We start from the raw sequence: 20,755 nt of genomic DNA, 5'->3' as shown, positions 1-20,755 counted from the left end.
CTTATATCTAAAGTGAATTTTTTGTAGATAGCATTTTATAAGTTCTTGAATTTTTATCCAATATGAAAATTTCTTTTTTAAAAAATAGTGTTTAGCCCATTTGCATTTAATGTAATTAACAATATGGCTGGCTTTAAGTCTACTATTTTACTATTTGTTTTTTAGTTTCCCATCTGTTCTTTGCCACTCTTTCCCTGTGTTCTTGTTTTCTTCTGGGTCAGTTTTTTTAAAGTATTCATGTTAGTCCATTCTCATACTGCCATGAAGAAATACCTGAGACTGGGTAATTTACAAAGAAAAGAGTTTTAATTGACTCACAGTTCTGCATGGCCGGGGAGGACTCAGGAAGCTTACAATTATAGCGGAAGGGGAAGCAAACATGTCCTTCTTCACATGGCGGGAGAGAGAAGTGCCAAGCAAAGGGGGAATCTCCCTTTAAAACCATCAGCTGTTGTGAGAACTCGCTCTATCACAGAACGGCATGGGAGTAACCACCCCCATGATTCAACTCCCGTCTGCCGGGTCCCTCCCAGGACACGTGGGGATTATGGGAACTACAATTGAAGATGAGGTTTGGTTGGGGGCACAGCCAAACCATATCAGTATTACATTTTATTGCAACTATTGGCTCAACAGGTGCACCGTGTATTTTTGTTCAAAGTTGTTGCTCAAGCGTTTACAATGTGTGTTGTTAACTTGTCACAGTTTATTCTTAAGTACTGTTACATCATCTCCCAAATAATATAAAAATCTTACAGCAGTATATAAGCAGTCCTGGCTTTTCATGGTTCTGATATGCAGGAATTTTTGTTACTGTGCTTTGGTTAGATAATATAATTCCTTCATGGACACAGTGCAAATTTCACTTTCCACAGTGTATTAACTACATGTGATTTCGTTCAGTACAAGCTTTGATGCTGGTTTTTAGTACAAAAATTAGTAAGTATTTAATAGACAAGCATGATGATTAGTGAGCAATCATGCTTTCTCTGTGAAAGTGTGGTGGTTATTTGTCACTGTGTGCCTGTGCGTCTGTATGAATTTAGTTTAGACAGATATCAATGTGTGTAATTGTGTAAACTACTTGTCCTCCAGTCATAAACTCACATAATTTAACTTTTAAAGCATCATCACTGTTGGATAAGTGTCCAGGTCACCTTTATTCGTTTGAATATCTCCAGGAAAATGTTACAAAGCTGCTTTTCACTAACAAACATAGCTTTATTGGTCCAGCTAGTGGACCAAGGAGTTATTTGAATGTTTAAAGCCTACTGTCTTAGACAAACTTTTCAACAGACTATTGAAGCTACAACTGGAGATCATGCAATTTTTAAGCTAAGTTTTGAAAGATATATTACTTAAAAATGCAGTTGAAATACTTAAGCATCATGACAGCAAAGAAAGTTAGTAATGTGTGTATGCAGTACAGCAGAAGCTTGTATTGCTCTGTGAAAATAACATACAGAGTACAAACAGAATGCAAAGGGAGTTATCGGCTCGTTCTGCTCCTGCTTGTGCAGAACTTTCCACGTCAGGCCATCTCCTGGGCTACTGGTGAGTTTATGGATCGGCCCAGCTGTAGTCTACCCTGTTGTTCCTGAAGTGGGGTGGAGGTCAGCCAGCAGCCTGCAAAAATGTGAGAAAATGAGAGTCAAGTAGGGCTTCTGATGGCCCCAGATCATGTTATTGTTATGATCAGCCATCCGTAGCAAGTGTCTTTCGTGCATTATATCTGATGATAGTGATGGATATACATTGCCGTTTGCATTTTGTAACCCACAGCATGAGAATGCAAAATTATATCCGCTGATAGTGGTGGATATACATTGCTGTTTGCCTTTTGTAACCCATGGCGTGAGAATGCAAAATCCAGGGTTGGGAATGCAGTCAGTGGCAGTGTGACTAGATGTTTCTCTGTATGGTACTAAGAAAAATACAGCCCAGGAAACTGTTAGTGCTTTCATTTTGCTTCACTATAGGTCTGCCTGGATGATCAAAACAGATGGGAAGGAGCCATGGTGGGGCAATGATCCTGTTCTGTTGCCTCCTGGAGATTCAAGCATTATATATGGAGAGCTATCATCTCTACCCTCCTCCTGGTTTACTCTCACAGTGAGGTCAGGTAGAGTTTAGCAGGGATGTTCATGTGAATATCGTCTGTGTTTGTGAATAGGCTCATATTTCAGTTGCAAGCAACATGATAACTTTAAAGTTCAGTTGCTGGTTAAGAACTCTCTTTTTTTATTAAGTTGATACTGAACTTGATGTCTTTTTGCAGCACTAACAGAGATTACTGGTACTACCTTTTAGCTTTTGATCGTTGATGCAATCCTAGATCTTCAGCTTCATGTTGTAAAAGGGGTATTTTTTTCAAATTTTTTTTGTGAGAGTATTAAAGTTAACATTGTTATGATCACAAGTGTAAACAGATATATAAAGAAATGGCAATACATTGTTAAGGCTGCTGTTCTTCATGATGTTTAGCCACATGAAGGTGCAGTTAATAGTCCCATGAAGAACTGGAATAACGTCAGCTCGGGAACTGCAAGTTTAGATAGTTTGACCATAGTGAATTTTCATGAATGGAATAGTTAATCATTTTAGTGGCTCTTGGGGGTCAATTCAGGCTGTTTTACTTGATCCATTTCTTATCATCCTTACAAGGTCTTCTGAGATAACACAGCACTGATAGTTGCTAACAGACTTTATATCTACCATGTTATTAGCATTTTATCTTGGTACACTGATAAAATAAGCTTCAGGAATACCTAAAAGATTGCAATGGCTTCCAGCTGCCAAATGCTAGATTTAATTATTTTTTAGGACCAATGTGAGTGTTTACACATACCACCTGTGGTGCAGCACACATGTATTATCCAGACTGAAATTAGGAATTCAACTGAAGTACGTGTAGAGTCGAAAAGTGTGAATATTTGGGGGACCTTGGAGATGACCTAGTTCACTTTAGTTTGTAGAAAAGAAAACAGATTCAGGGAAAGGGCATGCATTGCCTAAGGTGATTCAGCAGGTCTGGAACAGAAATGCAATACACCTAAGGTGATTCAGCAGGTCTGGAGCAGAAACGCAATGCAATCTCTGTTCTTTTGCTTCTCAGATCCAGAATTTTTTTCACAATACTGAACTACTTATGTTTCTGATTCCTTATTTTTTCTGTTTTATATTTTGCCAGTATTGTCTTACCTGGATCCTATTCTTTACCCCAAATATTTAAATCCATTACCACTATTGTCTCTTTATAAGTAAAAGTACTAGTTGTTATTATAAATGATTATTCGATCACTTTTCATTTTTTTGGGTCCAGTACAAAGTTAGTAACAACTAAACATTACAGGCCTTGGCAATCCAAGGGGAGCTCAAGTCCTCCAGGGCACATCAGGAAAAGGCTAAATGACAGCCAATCGGCAAGTGAACAGAATACGGCTCTCATACGGACTATTGATTATTTGATGTTCTTCAATAATTTCATTAATCTTCAGTTTTTTCCTCTTTGAAATGATGGATTTAGTTCTGCTATACTTGACTTTCAAGTTTCTTTTGAAATAATTATAGATTCATAGGAAGTTGCAAAAGGTACAGGGATGTCTTAGGTACTCTTCACTAATTCTCCCAGCGGTGACATCTTACATAGCTACAGAGCAGTATCAAAACCTGGAAACTGACATAGGTACAATTCAAAAAGGTTACTCAGATCACAGCAGTTTTGTACACATTCATTTGTGTATGTGTGTGTGTGCGTGTGTGTTCTGTGCATTTTTATCTCGGGTAGATCTCTGTAACTACCACCTCGATAGTCAAGATACAGAACTGTGGCCTCACCACCAGGCTCCAACCTGCAATCTTTGCAGACACACTGACACGTTTTCCTCCACCGCTTCCCCTTGGCAACCCCAAGTGTGTTCTCCTCTTTACAGTTTTATTTCAATAATTTATATAAATGTAATTGTACAAAATCGCATTTTTAAAGGGAAGAAACACGGCACAGATATTTTGGTTAGCACGGCCAAATAATCTTTAACACTCATTTGTTTTATGTTCTATTTGCCTCAAAAAAAATGTACTTTGTTCTTTCCCGTATTCTCTGATATCAGTGTAGGAAATCAATACGAAGCAAAACATAATTCCATTCATTTTTTTCCACAGCTTGTTTTTCACTGTTGTTTCCTAACACTTATTGTTCCATTTACTCTTTCTCTCTGTTTTTCATCACATAAAAGTAACTTTGTGGTCTTTATCTCTTCTAAGAAAACTTGGTAATGAGTCTTTAATGTGAAGCCCGGACCACCCTTGTTTTGATTTTGTGTTATGGGTGTCCCTTTGTGTGGTCGCCCACATGGAGAGTCCTTGTGAGGCTGGGCTTTTCCAGTGGTTTGTCAGAATGGAAATAGATATCTAACAAACCAAACACAGAATGACCTTGCTCCAGGAATGCACCATTTCTGAGAAAATACTACCTCTTCCAAATGGTGTTTGTGAATATTACTCATATTCTCCTTTACTCCCTTTTATTAAAACTGTGGTTTTTTCACGCATTTGTATAACTCGGGTAATGAAATGTGAAACTAAGTGATTGCCTGCCAATTACAACTGATATTAACGATGCGACGGGGAGGCCACCTCTGCAGCGGCTGCTCTGTGTCTAGGGACTCCTAGCTTTGCTAAGTTTCATGGGGCTGCCGACACACCAAATGCAAACTTACTCGTGCACATGGGAAACCATTTGTATTAATATGATTAGGAAGCCCTACCTAACCCTGATGAAAAATTACTTGAAAATAACGGAAGACAGAGTCCTTATTTTAAAGTACATTAACTATTGGGAGTAATTACTATTAGTCCAACCATAACTGGATTTAATGAGACTGAATAGAAACAAATTAGACATAATTGGAAGCTAAGCAAAAGTCAATTAAATTCTTATAATTTTAAGTGTATAAAAGTTATTGAATTAAATGACCAGGATCAATTAGCAGAGGAAATAAAGCCATGAAGAATATTCCCAGGAAACTGGTACCTTTTTTTGAGGGAAAAATATTGTTTCACTTAATGATTAGAGTTTAGCAAAAAGTAGCTTAAAGAATTTTGCTGCCTTATCAGTTTAATAACTTGAAATGAAGTAATTATGCAAATTGATAATTTTACCTACAAAGTAGTGCAGGACTTGTTTTAAGGAATCCAGGAGTGGAATTCATTTGATAGAACAAAATAACATATTTATAAAAATCAGTGAATTCAGATGGTTTGGAATAAAGATATGATTGCTTTTACTGAATATTCACTTTAGGGCGGGGTTAGCTGTGTGAGAATTGCGGTTGACCTGTTGTAGAAATTGTGTGCTTGGAAATATATCACCACACTGCTCCATGTAGATGCTCTCTCTGTGATTCAAGTCTTGTTCCTACAGCACTGCTGTCAACCCTCAACTGCCATCACCCTATAGACCCCAAGTCAGTTTGTATTCAGTGATGCAAGTGGTGTTCTGTGCCACCGGTCACCTAAGAACTTGGTGCTAAGAAACTGATTTTACCAAAACAGTCTCCTCAGAACACAGACGCCGTCAGTCACAGTATCGTCATTTCTGCTTTCTGGATGTTGAAGGAAATGTAGATCATGACTCCTTCTGTGAGGCCTAATTATCTTCAAAAAGAGCTATGAGCGTGCACCCCTTTCCAGATGTGACAGAATAAGATTGCAAAGGAGCTATGAGCGTGCACCCATTTCCAGATGTGATGGAGTAAGATTGCAGTTTCAGCTAGGCGCTGAAGTATAATTAATTCTCTAATAGTAATTAGATATATTACTATTAATAAAACTAGATAAAATAGTAATTAGGTAAATTACTAATTAATAAAAATATTCTGTAAGGACAGTCATAAAGGTAAGGACAGTCACAAAGGAAAGAACAGTAGCAAACAGGTCTCAGGAAATACATCCAATGAGATGGTCAGATGTGATGCAGCTTTGTACATATTACGCTAAGCACATTATGTCTATAATTAAACCAGCTGCGTACACAATGCAGGTGTGGCAAATTCTTGGCTGAAGCATGTATGCCAGTTTTCTCATTTTTTAAAATGACAAGTGCATGCTTAATCAGGTTAGAGTTGATAGATTATGATATTGTCAATGCACTGGGCAATCCATTAATGATACAGTGAGATTTTGTGCAAAAAAAATGGAATTGAGGGGTGTGAATCCAAACTTAGAAGAATAAAGAACATACATTTGTAATTAAGAAATATCTCTCACTTTCACCATAGCACAATCCAGCCCCACCCAGCCATGACTCTTACATATATCACTCCTGACAAAGCAGGCCTGGCAATTCAGACCCGGAACCCGCGGGAAGGAGAGGAATCCCACGATTTCTGGCAAACGCTGCTGCTGCTTTTGTACTGGTGTGAGGTGAATGCCTCTGCATGCACACAGGTGCCATGTGACGGGGATGAATCTTTCAAGATTTGTTTAAAGTCAAATAATGTGAAGGTCCACGACTGACCTCCAGGCCTCTCAGAGCTTCAGTTAACTCCTTTGTGTTAGGGGATGTTAGAACAACGATTACAAGTCAGAGCAGGTGATGCTTAGGAGCAAGAGCGAATGAGGAGGAGGAACCCAAAAGGCCCAGCGCAGAACATCAGCATCTGAGCATCAAGTCTACCCCTGAGAAATGAGGAGGAGGAACCCAAACAGGTCCAGCACAGAACATCAGCATCTGAGCATCAAGTCTACCCCTGAGAAAACGTGGTCCAGAGGTTTGCATGGACCCCATTTTCCAGGTCGCACAAACCTTGTGATTTCTATGTCATTCTGTCCCGTCCTGTCACTTTAAATCGAATTGGAAGAGAGAAAAATGGTAACTGATCAGTAAAGTAAGGAGTGAAGAGCGGGAAGGTGGAGGTCGTGGTGGTGGAAGATGGAAGCCTCCACGCGTGAAATAGAACAGTTTGGATGTCAGCTGTGACTGCTACAGATATCCTAAAACCCACTCCATTTTTATTAAAAATGTACATTGTATTTTTCCAGTGTACACGATATCATGTTAAGAGTTCATAAAGTTTCAAGGATGTGAGTCATCACAAAGGTTTAAAGAACTGATTATTTTGGTGGTCTGGCTCCTTTACCCCAGTAGGAAAAGATGCCACTTTGCTTATGCCTTGTGCTGAATTTTAGAATGCTTGTCAACCCAGCACACTTCAGCATGACTTTAAGTCAAAAAATCAAAAAGTACTAGGATCAATTTACAATCCCAGCGATATGATATTTTGCAAATTACAAAGCCTCTAAATAAGCTATTTTATCGACTTCATAGATGAGAAATCTAAGAGTGGGTTAGTCAATTCTCTTAGATTTCTCATATCCATAAAGTGGATAGAACATCTAATTTAGAGACCTGTTAAAGGATAGACAGAAATGACATTTATAAAGTATCTAGTGAAACTACTGGTAGAGATTATATACCCAGTAAATGATGAGCACTATAATCACAAGTAATTTGATCTTTGCTAGTGTAAAATGTATTTGTCTGTTTGCTTCATTTTTCTTGGAGACAGTCTCCCTCTGTCACTCAGGCTGGAGTGCAGTGGTACACTCACTGCAGCCTCTGTCTCCAGGCTCAAGTGATTCTCCTGCCTCAGCTGGGATTACAGGTGCCCGCCACCATGGCCTGACTAATTTTTGAGTTTTTACTACAGATGGGATTTCACCATGTTGCCCAGGCTAGTCTTGAACTTTTGGGCTGAAGCGATCCACCCACCTCGGCCTCCCAAAGTGCTGGGATTACAGGTATGAGACACTGTGCCCAGCCACATTTATTTTAATTTGGAGAATAGTTTTTCAGTAAAGTTGTACAAATGATTGTCCTACATTCCTGCATGTTTGAGACTCTTTTTCTCTTTTCGTCTCCATATAGGAATGACAGTTTGGCTAGGTATAGAATGCTTGATTTGCACTTTCTAGTGTTTATAAATCTACAGTCTTATCTTTGTTTCTATCCTCTATACCAGCTTAAGTAGGATTAGAGTTTGGGATTCACCTATAAAACTCTCTACCCATTGAACAACTCCTCTTTTCCCGCTCCGCGAGTCCCTGGCACCTATCATTTTACGTCTCTGTTTCTAAGAGTTTGACTACTTTAAAAACCTCATCATATAAGAAGGATCATGCAGCACTGTGTTTGTATTTTTGTGAGTGGTTTATTTCACTTAGTATAATATCACCAAAGTTTATCTATGTTATGACATATGACAGGATTTTCTTCTTTTATAAGGTTGAATAGTAGTTTATTGTGTATATACCACTTTTTAAAATCCATTCATCTGTTGACAGATATTTAGGTTGCTTTTACCTCTTGGCTATTGTGAATAATGCTGCAATGAACATGAAATGAACAAGCTCTTTTTTTTATCTCTTTACTTTTGTTAGAAGCTTTTAATTCCTGATTAATGAGTTCTGAATTTATGCAGAGGTCTCTACCTTGCAGTGACCTAAAGCCTTGTCTTCTGCTACCCTACACAGACTTCAGATTCAAGTCTCTAGATTCTTGAGATTGGGAAATGTTTCCAGAGCACTCGTGGTTTTTGTATTAATTGACCATTCAGGTTTTCTGCTTTGCCATTTTCCCCTGGGTATTTCTCTTATTCTCTTGGAAGCACAACTATGCATTTAAGTCCATGTTTACTGTATTTTATCTGCTATTTCTATTCATTTTGCAGTCAGGGATTTTCAAAATACCCGTAACTTGTTGCTAAAAAGGAGGTTTGTTTCAATGTGCCTTAGAAATATCCAGTTTCATACTTCCCTGGCAGGGCAGATACCATGATCTTAAAGGCAGTTTTCCCAGGGCACGGCTTATCCATATCCATTACACTCTGGATCCATTATAGGGATGTGCGGATCCCTGGAATTGCCCCACATGTGGGAAGCTCTACTGCAGAATTTGTGGTAGTGAGTGACTGCATTGTGCATTCATGTACAAATTCCAGTGGGCATCCAGTTTCATACAGATAATAATAACATCTTCCATAGAATGTATTCTTGTGTATTAACACGTGGGGCTCTCTAGTACCCTGCTGAGATATATGGGAATCTACCCTAGTTTTGCCATTTCCTCCTAACGTAAGTCTATTTCTTTTAATATTCATTGTTTCTCCCCATTTCTGTAGTTCAGTGCATTTTCCTTTCCTTTGCTGGAACTACTTCTCTTTCCTCACCCAACTCATAAATCTCTGCCTCCCATGTTGAGGGTAGGCACTTGACCCAACCTGGGTGATCAGAATGCCACACCCCCAATACCAGATTGGTAGCGAGTAGGCAGATGATTCTGTCCGTGCACAGAACTAAGTAAAAGAAGAGAGTTTTTACACCTCAGCTTAGCTTGATGCTAGCAGAGAACTAGCGGAGTTTTATTTCCTGCTCTAGGGAAGAAAAGGATTTTGGTTTGGAGATGAAGCCAAGACACCAAGAAAGTGGGAATGAGAGACTTAGAGATAGAGAGTCCTGGCCCCTTTTCAGATGCTGGCGCTAGCTCGAGGCCCAGCTGTGCTTCTGTTCTCCCAACATTTGGTAAGGGGTGCTCCCAAGTTCTTTTCTAAGATAGCTGGTTCGACTTAGATATCCATCTCTTCTAATCGAGGGTCCTGATTCCTTGTCGTTTTCATCAAAAAAGTATTTGTAAATATTTCACTTCTTGCTGACATGCTTTTGATATTGAACAAAGTGATTTGCACAGATACAGTCTCTGCATCTTAGTGGCTTACATTCTAAGAGCTGTACACCTGGCAGTCTTTCTCTGGAACTATAACTGCTAAGTTCAAGGAATCTTTATTAATAATACTTTTCAGATATATAATTAAAAATTAATTTTAATAATTGAAAGGCATGCATCTTTCCAAGAAGTTCAGACATACTGCAATTGAATGCTAAGTTACTTTTATTTTGTATTTTTGTATTTTTTTAAGTTTTTATTTCCATAGGTTATTGAGGAACAAGTGGTACTCAAGATGGATGAAGGACTTAAATCTAAGACAAGAAACTATAAAAATTCTAAAAGAAAACATCAGAAAAACCCTTCTAGACATTGGCTTAGGCAAGGATTTCATGAACAAGAACCCAAAAGCAAATGCAGTAAAAACAAAGATAAATAGCTGGGACCTAATTAAACTAAAGAACTTTTGCACGACAGAAGGAATAGTTAGCAGAGTAATCAGACAACCCATAGAGTGGGAGAAAATCTTTACAATCTGTACATCTGATAAAGGACTAATATCCAGAATCTACAATGAACTCAGACAAATTAGCAAGAAACAAACAAACAATCCCATCAAAAGTGGGCTGAGGACATGAATAGACTTTTAGGTTACTTTTAGGTATTTGTGTGTGCAGACCTCTTGGTGTCAAGGCTAAACTGTTCCTTTCTCTGACACATAGGAAATCGATGCACAATACCTTGCAGTGTGTAATTCCAGGCCCCTGGGCATTGGAGATTGGGTTATCTTTTCACTCAGCTGACAATTGATGTATTGTTTGCACTGAATAATCTGGCTTTGTCGAACCACACCAGTTTGTTTTTAATTCCAAATCTTACCTCGTTATGAACTATTTTTTATCCTTTCCTCTAGAGAAATGCTAATGCTGCTTGCTTATATGGAAAGTAAAGTTAAAGAGTTGGTGTTGACATTTTGGCTTGCTGTCACAGGCAAGAAAGGGTAGTATGTTTTTGTGTTGAATTGTCTTCCACTTTCCCGGCTCTGTGTACTGGAGCAGGCCTTTAGCAATCATTAGTCCTCATCCAGGTCACTCACTCATTAACCACCAACCACTGACAGTAATGCCTTTACTAGTTATTTTGTTTCTTTTTATTAATTTGTCTCTATTTCCTTTGTTCTCAATCCTATGGTGAGTAATCATATTTGGAATACTGTGTTTTCATCTGCTTAAATCAACACTTAGCGGACGTATTGAGGAACCAAGACAGATGTGGGGCTAGGAGGGCCTAGGGTCTGTCAGGCGCCCTTCAGTGACTTGAGGTACTGAGTGACTCACACTTTACTGAGAGATGACCACCTGTGTGCATCCAACACTGTCACAGATATTGCCATTGGGCCACCAGGAGCAGCCACAGACCATCAGTGGTTGTGCTTTGGAATGCGCAATTTTGTGTTTCTGGAGAACTGTAATATTTTCTTTTCCTGTACAATTATTTTTCATTGAATTATGCTATTAAAACTCATCTTTGAGTTTCTTGTAAAGTCATTGCTGAGGACGTTATTTTTACATTTTACAGTGATTTCTTGAGGAGTAACTAAGAAGTAATTGTTTTCTGCACTCATTATCTGAAAAACTTGTGCTTTACTGAAGCAATTCTTTTATTTACACTAAGTAATGATATGTGTTTTGTTAGCTTTTCGGATGGACTACAAAGCGTAAAACCAACTTTGTTCCTTGTCTCTGGCAAAGGTGGAGGGTTGTTGGCTTGAGTTGTGTGATGAGTCTTATACCTGGCTCTGTCTGCTCTTGCCTTTTGTCTTACATTTCAAAGACCTCACTTTTTTCGTTTCTTTTTTTAAAAAATATTTTATCATGTAATTTTATATAAATTTTAATAAAATTTCTTTTTTGTAAAAAAAGCAAAGCATAAATAAAATAGGGTAGCCATTTCTTCTAAGGTTATGTTGAATCTAACCCAAACTCTTATCAGAAAAAACTCTTCTTTAGAGGTAGCCTAAAGCAGGAAGCAACAAACAAACCTGCATACAGCCAAAGCAGCGTCTCTAGGGCCGGCATTCAAATCTCACACACGTGGCTTGAAAGTGATCTCCTTCGCCCTTATTTCAAGGCCTAATCTTAGGTTACATACTACTTAAAGAAGCTTCAATATGTAATTTCAAAGCCTGTATTAGGTGTAAAATGAGAACATTAGAAATAAGGAGAAAAGCTGCTACATGAGGACACTGACAGTAAGGAAAGGGAGAGAAAAACTCACAAAGTAAGTGGAAAAATAGACCAATGAAAATAACCCCACATACTTTAACAGACCTCATCATATCTATTGTGTATACGTGTATATGACATAGATTATATCTATTATATGTAACCCAGTATTCATAGTATTGACTTATAAATTATCAACCAAATTCAAAGCTTTTAGGCTTTGAAAATTGTTTAAAAAGATTTTCACCCAAAATATTTAAATTATTTTAAAAAATTATTGTTAATTAAAGTTGTAATCCTCAATTAATTAGAAGTTTTGGCTATCCAGAGATCTTATATTCCAAAGACTTTAGATAGTTGTTAGATGACATAAATTATTACCATTATCCTACGTTTAAACTTCTAATTTATGTAAATTGAGAGCCACACAAATATTCAGTCTCTGAAGCTCTTATGGCAGCATCGGTCAAATAGGTTAGAAAACACATGGATACAGCTTTATTGCCTTCTAGTTTTACTGCAAAAGTATTATTTAACAGTATGCAAATGACTGGATAGATGCACAGACTGCCAGGGCCTCATAGCAAACAGGTTTTATGTCTACCCTAGCATGCAAAAATGCTTCATCTAGAATGTATGCTGTAACTGTGTGTATTATATTATCTATAATTATATTTCTCCTTGGTTTAATATTAGATATTTTCAAGTACAAGAAATGTATGCACATTATAGATTCAATGCATGTAGGTTATATGTGTAAATATATATTGATAAGAGGCATTAAACCGCTGCCTTCTGTGCTGGATAAACTCCTGAACTTGGCCTCCGAAACCCCACAGTAGCCTCCCCGGTAAGCACAGGGCTCTTCCTCTAACCCCTTTGTGTCTGCCATGCTCCCACTTCTCTGCAAGAGCTGAGTGTAGATCAAGAGCAATAAAATTCTTTTCCCCAAAGTAAGGCATGGTGTTCAGGTTTTGTGATACCTGATTGGTTTACATTGTTTACAGGTGGGGCCTCGAAAGGGTAAAAATCAGAAGCTTCTTATTCTGAGTGCAAGGGCAAGATCACTGAGCAGACATTGACCTCCCTTCAGACATTTCTTGGGAGAAACGGGGAGTTTCACGGGCCAGGGCCTGCGCCCTACTAGTTGTGGCAGCCTGGTGCTCAACTTCTTCTCTAGCTTGGGAAGGCCTAGGTTAACCCCAGTCTTTGGAGACATTGTTATTCCTCTTCTCTCCCTGCTTCCCGTGTTTGTGTTCTGGGCCAGTGTAATACTGAGGTTCAGAATTGCTTTCAAGAGGAGGAGCCCATTTCGGTGTCTGTGCAAGGCTGGACAATTTCTCCACGTAGTTCAGCCTGTGGGGGTTAGGGCGGAAAAGGCATCTCAGCTAGTAATAAACCCTGCTTTGCCTCTTGCTTTTTTATTTTTATTTTTGTAAAACTTCTCTGTAGGTGTGTATTTCTCTAGAGGATTTCAAAAATTCTCTGTAGGTGCGTATTTCTGTAGAGGAAGGAGTGGTGACTGGGCCAGGGAGAAGGGATGATTTGATCTATATTATCTTTACTTTTATGTTGTATCTTTTATTTTAAAATTTGGGGGTTTTTTTAAGTAGGAAATCAATGCACATGGCTAAATATCTAAAAAATTTAAAAGTATACATTGAAAAGTCTTCCTCCTAATCTCATAATTGTCTCCATGTCAGTTCCCATGGCCACATCCTTAGGCTACTGATGTTACTAGTTTCTTTTGCATTCTTCTACGGTTTCTGTTGGCATATGCAAGCAAAAATAAATGTATAACTTTATGTTTTCTCTTTTTATAGCAAGGACAGTTTATTAAACACGCTGTTTTAAACCTTTTTCTCTAAATAATATTTCGTATGAGTCAATATGTAGACTTTATGTATTTTTAAAATGAAGACGTAGCATTCCATTGAACTTAGACAATAATTTACTTAACTAGTCCAAGATTGAAGAATAAAATTATTTTGAATTTTTTGTTAATAGTTAATAGTTTTGATGAATGCACTTATGCATACATTATTTTACACATGTTCAAGTATGTTGTATAACCCCCAAAGTGGGAGTGCTGTGTCAAATATTACAGGTATTCGTAACTTTGATAGATACTAATTGCCCTCAATAGAGGTGGTAAAAGCTTACACTCCACAGCCTTACTGATGGGATATATTATAAAACTTTCAGTTCTTGCCAATCTAAAGGTGAAAAATGGTATTTCATGGTAATTTAAATGCCTTTCTCATTTTATAACTGACGTTGACATCTATCAAAAAAATTATTTGAATTTTTCTGAGAACTGTTTATCTTTGAATCCTTTTCTGTTGTTAATCTTTTCCTTCTTCACATCTAAAACTTCCTATACAGAGAGATTCATTTGTTATCTGTGATATGATTACAAATGTCTGCCTTCCAATTTGTTATATGTCTTTAGATTCAAATACCTTATTTTTTGCCATGTAGAAATTTTTAATTTGTATGTGATAAAATGTTAATACTTGATGGATTCTGGATTTTCAGAAATAAAAAGGTTGCCCTTCCAGGTTTTAAAGAAATTCTTTAATGTTATTTTATGTTTTTGTGTGGTTTTATTTTTATTTACATTAAAGCTTTTGTCTTATTTGGAATTTATTTTGGTACGTGACGTGGGAAATGAATCTAACTTTATTTTTTCGCGTATCTTCCTAGTTGTCTAAACATCAACATTGTTGAAACATCTCATCTTGTCCCCTTGATGTGAGATGGCGTCCTACTTCCCTTTCCTTAGAGGGGTGGGGTCTGGGGATGAGGTCTGCTGGCAATCACCTTTTCCTGGGGTGTAATCCTATGTCTTTGGCTGGGAGTGGAGCTGAAAAGGAGTTCCGTGTTCCTGGTCTTGTGACATGGAGAAGATCTCCTGTGACGTGGAGCTGGAGGAGGGAATAGGAGCTAGCTCTGGCTCAAAGGACACAGACTTCCACTGTTCTAGCAACATCTAGGAGATTTTCTTGAATAAATGCTTATTAATTTGCTATGTGCCTAAGGTCAATTTCCAGAGACTTTAAATGTGTTATATAATGCACAGTTAAACCATTGTTTCACTGGGGGGAAAAGAGTATCCCAAGCTCCCCTCCTCTGGAAATCTGATCAAATTCTTTCTTCAGTCCTTCAGTAATGGTTAATTATAGATGTGTATATCATATTTACATTTATATTTATTGATATAACAGTTATGCTTGGTGTTTCATGCATATATGATAACATCTTATGTGTTTATACATTTTATAAAGTTGTTTACTATGTGATCTGATTTATTTGCTTGTGAAAAATGTTTTTCTAGTAGCTTCCTTTGGGGACTTGCTCAGTGGTAATTTTTTAAATGTCAGCTTTATACAGTATTTTTATAATCTCTTCATTTACCCAGGACTGATTACTTCTCTATTTTCTGCAGTGTTAAAACTAGGTGTTTTCTCTTTCTACTCCCTTCCAGGCTTCTCACCACTAGAATTCAGTCCATAACAGTATCCCTGGCATACTATTTAGTATTTGTCATTTTGCTGTTACATACGCTTCTATTTCTAACATGCGATTTACTGCTTTAAATGATCCACCTTGAGTCCTGGCTGTTACCGCTGAGGTGACCAAGTCCTCCTCCTCAGTCCCCCACCTGTGTGTGCACATCGTGTCTCTCAGCTCTGGAGCTGCTGGTGAGGTCAGGGTCTCAGCGAACAAGACCCCTCAGAGTTGAAAACTGTACAAACATCGTATGCGGCAGGCTTGATCTACCCTGTGTCCTCCATTCTTTCCTCCTTCCTCTTCCACTTTTTCTTAGTTTCCAGGGCATATGGCATTTATATTCATTTTATTACCCTGGTTCCTGTGTTTATTTTAGTTTTAGTCAATGCAATTCACAATTATAATAGTCCATCATAGTTTCCTTAGTTATCTCTTTGTTGGCTAAAGTTTGTTCTCTGGGGTTTTACCCAAGTAGGAAAATATTCCCTGAGTTTGTATGTATTTAAAACTGCCTGAAGTATACATTTGACATATAGCCTGACTAGGTAGAAAACCTTTGTTTCTTATTTCACTTTTTGAATATCTTGTAAGTATTGGGCCACTGCATCTTGGCATTAAATTTTGCTAGGAAAAAAAAAAGACTAGCCAATTACATTCTTTTTTAAGTGGCTCGATTAAAGGATATTTTCTTTAATGTTTCTTTAAAACTTTCTAGGATGTTCTTAGTGTTTCCTTTTCTGTGGAACCTAATTTTATTCTGGAAAAGTTTTCTTGAATCAGTTCTTAAAGGGATTCATGCTGTTTCAGTGCTGTCTTTTTTTTTTTTTCTTTCCATACCTTCCTTTTTTAATATATTTTAGATTGTCTCTACTTATCTTCTAGAGCCATTGTTTTCCCTCTAATACTTTTTAGATTTTCCCTTTAATTTTACTTTATTTACTTTCACATTTTATTTCTATTTTCTATGTTCCTTACTGTGTTTTCTAAAGTCTCTTTTAATTTCTGTACTTCTTCTAGGTTCACCTTCATTTCTATGAATATTTTGGTTTTTCTTCATGTTTGCTGGGTTTTGTCAGCACATTTTTTTCCTAACGTTTCACCACTGCTTTCTCTGAGTCCTTATATTTCTGCTTCATGGTCTTCCACTTTTGATCTGATAGCTCCATTGAGTTTTCATTTCATGGCAAAATATTTGGGTAACATTTTCATCTTGATTTTGGCATTGATTTTTGTTGTGCGATCTTTCTCCATTGATGTTTGCTTTTTTCCCACAGTTTTTTTCTTATAGTGTCTTTACATAAATCGATAATTATTAATTACTGAATTAATTGAAATGTTTTGAACCAACAATTGGTGGAGAGTTTCTATGAAGAAGAAAGGAGGAGGCAAAGTTGTCTGGCAAGCTCAACAACCCAACAGTCTTCTCCTTTCCCACCACAGAATTAGATGGCTTCTGCAAATACGGCTGAGCGGTGGGGCTCTTTGTAGTGCATAGAGCATCGCCTTCTCTGAGTGAAACTGGGCCAAAAAGGGCTTCGATGACCTCGGTCCATAGAGGCTTCTGAATCCATTATTACGAACTAAGAATACAACTTTTAAATTTCAGAGTCCCTGGCCTTCCGCCCTTTCTGAAATCAGCCACCACTGTGCCTTTAAGCCACCACTGTGCTTTTCTTCCTTTTGTCTTGTGTGACTTGCTTGATTTCGGCTGTTTGGAGTCTCTGTATGTACTTTTGAGTCTATGGTCCATTTCTAATTAGTCCTAGTTTGGCTTCACATGGAATTATCTTTTAAAATATATTCTTGATGTTTTTAATATTATTTTCAGGAAGAGCAGTGAGCAATGCTGTTTATTCAACTCTGGTCACACCATGGCCCTGAGGTGTCCCCTCATTGTACTCTACTCACGCATCTCTAATACAGCTCCTAGACTTTTCTGAAGCTTATATTAAAGTGACTTCATACATGTTTGTCAATGTTTCCTACATTTTCTACTCTTCATATGTCTCATATATGATGCTTCAATAGGAGTCCCCAGTGTTTGGCAAAAGAGTAGCCAAACTCTGAGTGTCTACCATGTATTTTCCCCTGCTTGCATCAGTGGTAGTAGACACCCTGGAGGGTCTAATTGCAGGCTTAACCACCCAACAGTTCTCTCCTTTAGTTTAGAGCCCTGTAGTCAGTGCTGGCTAGTGTCATGGGTGCCCAGAGTGGACACTTCGATGGGGTCTGGGAGCAGAGCATTATGTCCACTCTTGAATGACAGCTGGGACACATTGGACGGTGGAAACAGCAAAATCACAGGCTTCGTGGATGACCTGGGATTTTCCTGCATTCAGTCGGTAAAAAGTGTGAAGAATATTAAGACCCTCTGAGATTGAGAGGGAACGCAATTTTAAGAACAACTGGCATCAGACCATTTATTCATTTTGCTTGACAAGAATTTACAAACATCTTTAATATGTGCCACAACCATGGACTGATACAAAGTAGAATACAAATGTACAAAAGAGAACACAAAAGTGGAAAATAGCAAGTAACACACAGAGAAAAAAAAATTACTGGCTGGGCGCGGTGTCTCACGCCTGTAATCCCAGCCCTTTGGGAGGCCGAGGCAGGTGGATCACTAGGTCAGGAGATGGAGACCATCCTGGCTAATACGGTGAAACCCCATCTCTACTAAAAATACAAAAAAAATTAGCCGGGTATGGTGACACATGCCTGTAATCCCAGCTACTCAGGAGGCTGAGGCAGGAGAATCACTTGAACCCAAGAGGCAGAGGTTGCAGTGAGCCGAGATTGCACCACTGCACTCCAGCCTGGGCGACAGAGTGAGACTCCATCTCAAAAGAAAAAAAAAAGTACTTGAGAGGATATCAAAAACTGTTCCCCAGAGGTGGCATTATTTGGAAGTTATATAGAGTATGTTGATGTCAAGGAAATAAGTGAGTTCTTTTTTTTAAAAGAAAGGTTTTTTTTTGTTTTGTTTTGTTTTTTAAAAAAAAGCAAACAAGGTTCATTATCAGCAAAACAGATGAAATGCAGTCAATAACGCTATGAAAAACCACTTTCTATACAGAATGAGAAAGCATCGATTACATTTTAGCTTTTGTTTTACTGTTTAGTAGAGAATTATCAGTATAGTCTTTTCACTAGTTATCAGTATCTTCAGGGAAGTACTTATGTGTGTTGTACCTTTTGAAAACTGGAATCACAGAATGCTCTAAATTATTATATTAAAAATTGAAGTAATGATCACCATTCAGCTGGAATGTCAGGAAAATGTTGAAAATGACCAAGAGTTTACCAGGAAAAAGCTGCAAGGTAGCACCTGGTCATACCTTCAAATGACAGACAAACACAGACACATACACACAAAAGAAACATTTAAGTAGAGGAAACTTGTTAGTGCTCCTGGGTTCAGAGTAAGTAAAATGAGTCGGATTAGTGGTTTCCATCGTGGTTACCTCAGTTGTTCTTGGAGCCACTTAGGAGGATTCTGTTGGCTTCATCCTTATGTTTACTAGCACAGAAGGCACAAGGACTCAAAAGGTCATGTCTTTCTGCTTGGAAAGCTTGAATGGTTATAGAGTGCAGAGGGCTCATGCGAAAAGCTCATTACCTGCTGTGTCTCTTATTTTCAAAATTCTTAACCAGGTTACTGGCAATAAAATGCTGTTCCCTTTGGTTACCAGACAATGAGGCGTTTCTACCAGTGAGTCACCTGAGAACTGCAGCAGCCCACATTAATTAGTAAGTTGAAAGTACCACTGGAACAGTGAAGAATTGACAAGACTGCCGGATTGTTGATCTTGTTTGTCTTGCCTTTTTTTTCTTTTTCAAGGTTTGTTTGTGGACAGTCTGTTTTCCTTGCTTATGTGCTCATCTGTGCTGCTTTAAAATGCCTTCGTGGTGGCAGAGAGTAATTAGCATACAGAGTCTGGAAACCAACTTTTAAATTTTATTAATGAGCTGAGTTTAGTTCCCGTTTATCTCTTAACTGACTCCAGGAGCATTAATGAAAAGTATATAAATATGAATACAGGTGTAGTAATAAAAGAGAATTATCAGTCGCCCTTAATTTAATTGGTGTCACCTTAGCTTTTAGACGGGTAATAGGATAGCATTGCCACCTGCAATCATTCAAGACTGTTTTGCTCACTACAGTAATTAGCTCACTTTAAAAAAATAGGTGACCTTTCAAAAGTGAGTAAAATAGAATCTGGTGAGAATGGTTAAAACACGTTTGTGAATATAGCATTGGTAGAATATCATAGCTATTTAGAGTTTTGAGTGACCTGTGGTCATTTTGTGCAACTTCTGTTTATGAAAGAATCTCTTGCAGGGCGTGGTGGCTCACGCCTATAATCCCAGCACTTTGGGAGGCCGAGACGGATGGATCACGAGGTCAGGAGTTCAAGACCAGCCTGGCCAACATGGTGAAACCCTGTCTCTACTAAAAATACAAAAAATTAGCCGGGCATGATGGCACATACCTGTAATCCCAGCTACTCAGGAGGCTGAGGCAGGAGAATTGCTTGAACCTGGGAGGCGGAGGTTGCGGTGAGTCGAGATTGCACCACTGCACTCCAGCCTGGACGACCAGAGCAAAACTCTGTCTCAAAAAAAAAAAGAATCTCTTGAAACACTCTTTTCGTGCATGGATTTTACTAGGCATCTGGCAACTGGAGGTTATATCAATGTGTCAGATACTCCACAGTCTCTCATCTAATATTACGTGCAAAATACCCTATAGGCTAGGAAGCATGTTTGATCTTCTTGGTTATAGGTGTGATTTATTCAACCAACATTTGTCTATGTGCATTGAATTCCATTATGACTACTTTTGGCATGGAGACAAACACAAAACATGGCCTCTGAAGAGCGTGTATGCTGGGAGTTGGGATAAGACATATAAAGAATAACTTTACTAAAAAGCTGAATATTACATCATATGAGTTAAACACTCTTGCCAAGAATTATCAGTAGCCATAATAGCCAATGAAAGTGGATATAACTGCAACTCGAACCAGTGGGCATCTCTTGTTTCTTAACAAAATTTTCCACATTAAAGAAATGCTCAAAATAACATTTTTACTTGTAAGATACACAAGAGACATATTTGATTTAGGAGACATTCAGAGCAGTTCTCTGCCTTTGTTGCATATGTTCATCAAGTGCTTTAGTAATAGTTGCAATTTTGATAGTTATCTGCCAAGTCAGAAATGAATCCAGACTAGCATATTTTGATCTTTCAATTTAATTGCCACAAAGCAAAATTCACTAGTATTCAGTG

The sequence above is a fragment of the Mandrillus leucophaeus genome, unplaced genomic scaffold (assembly GCF_000951045.1).
Source record: "Mandrillus leucophaeus isolate KB7577 unplaced genomic scaffold, Mleu.le_1.0 Scaffold657, whole genome shotgun sequence".
Taxonomy (NCBI): domain Eukaryota; kingdom Metazoa; phylum Chordata; class Mammalia; order Primates; family Cercopithecidae; genus Mandrillus; species Mandrillus leucophaeus.
Note: the sequence above shows the minus strand (reverse complement) of the source record.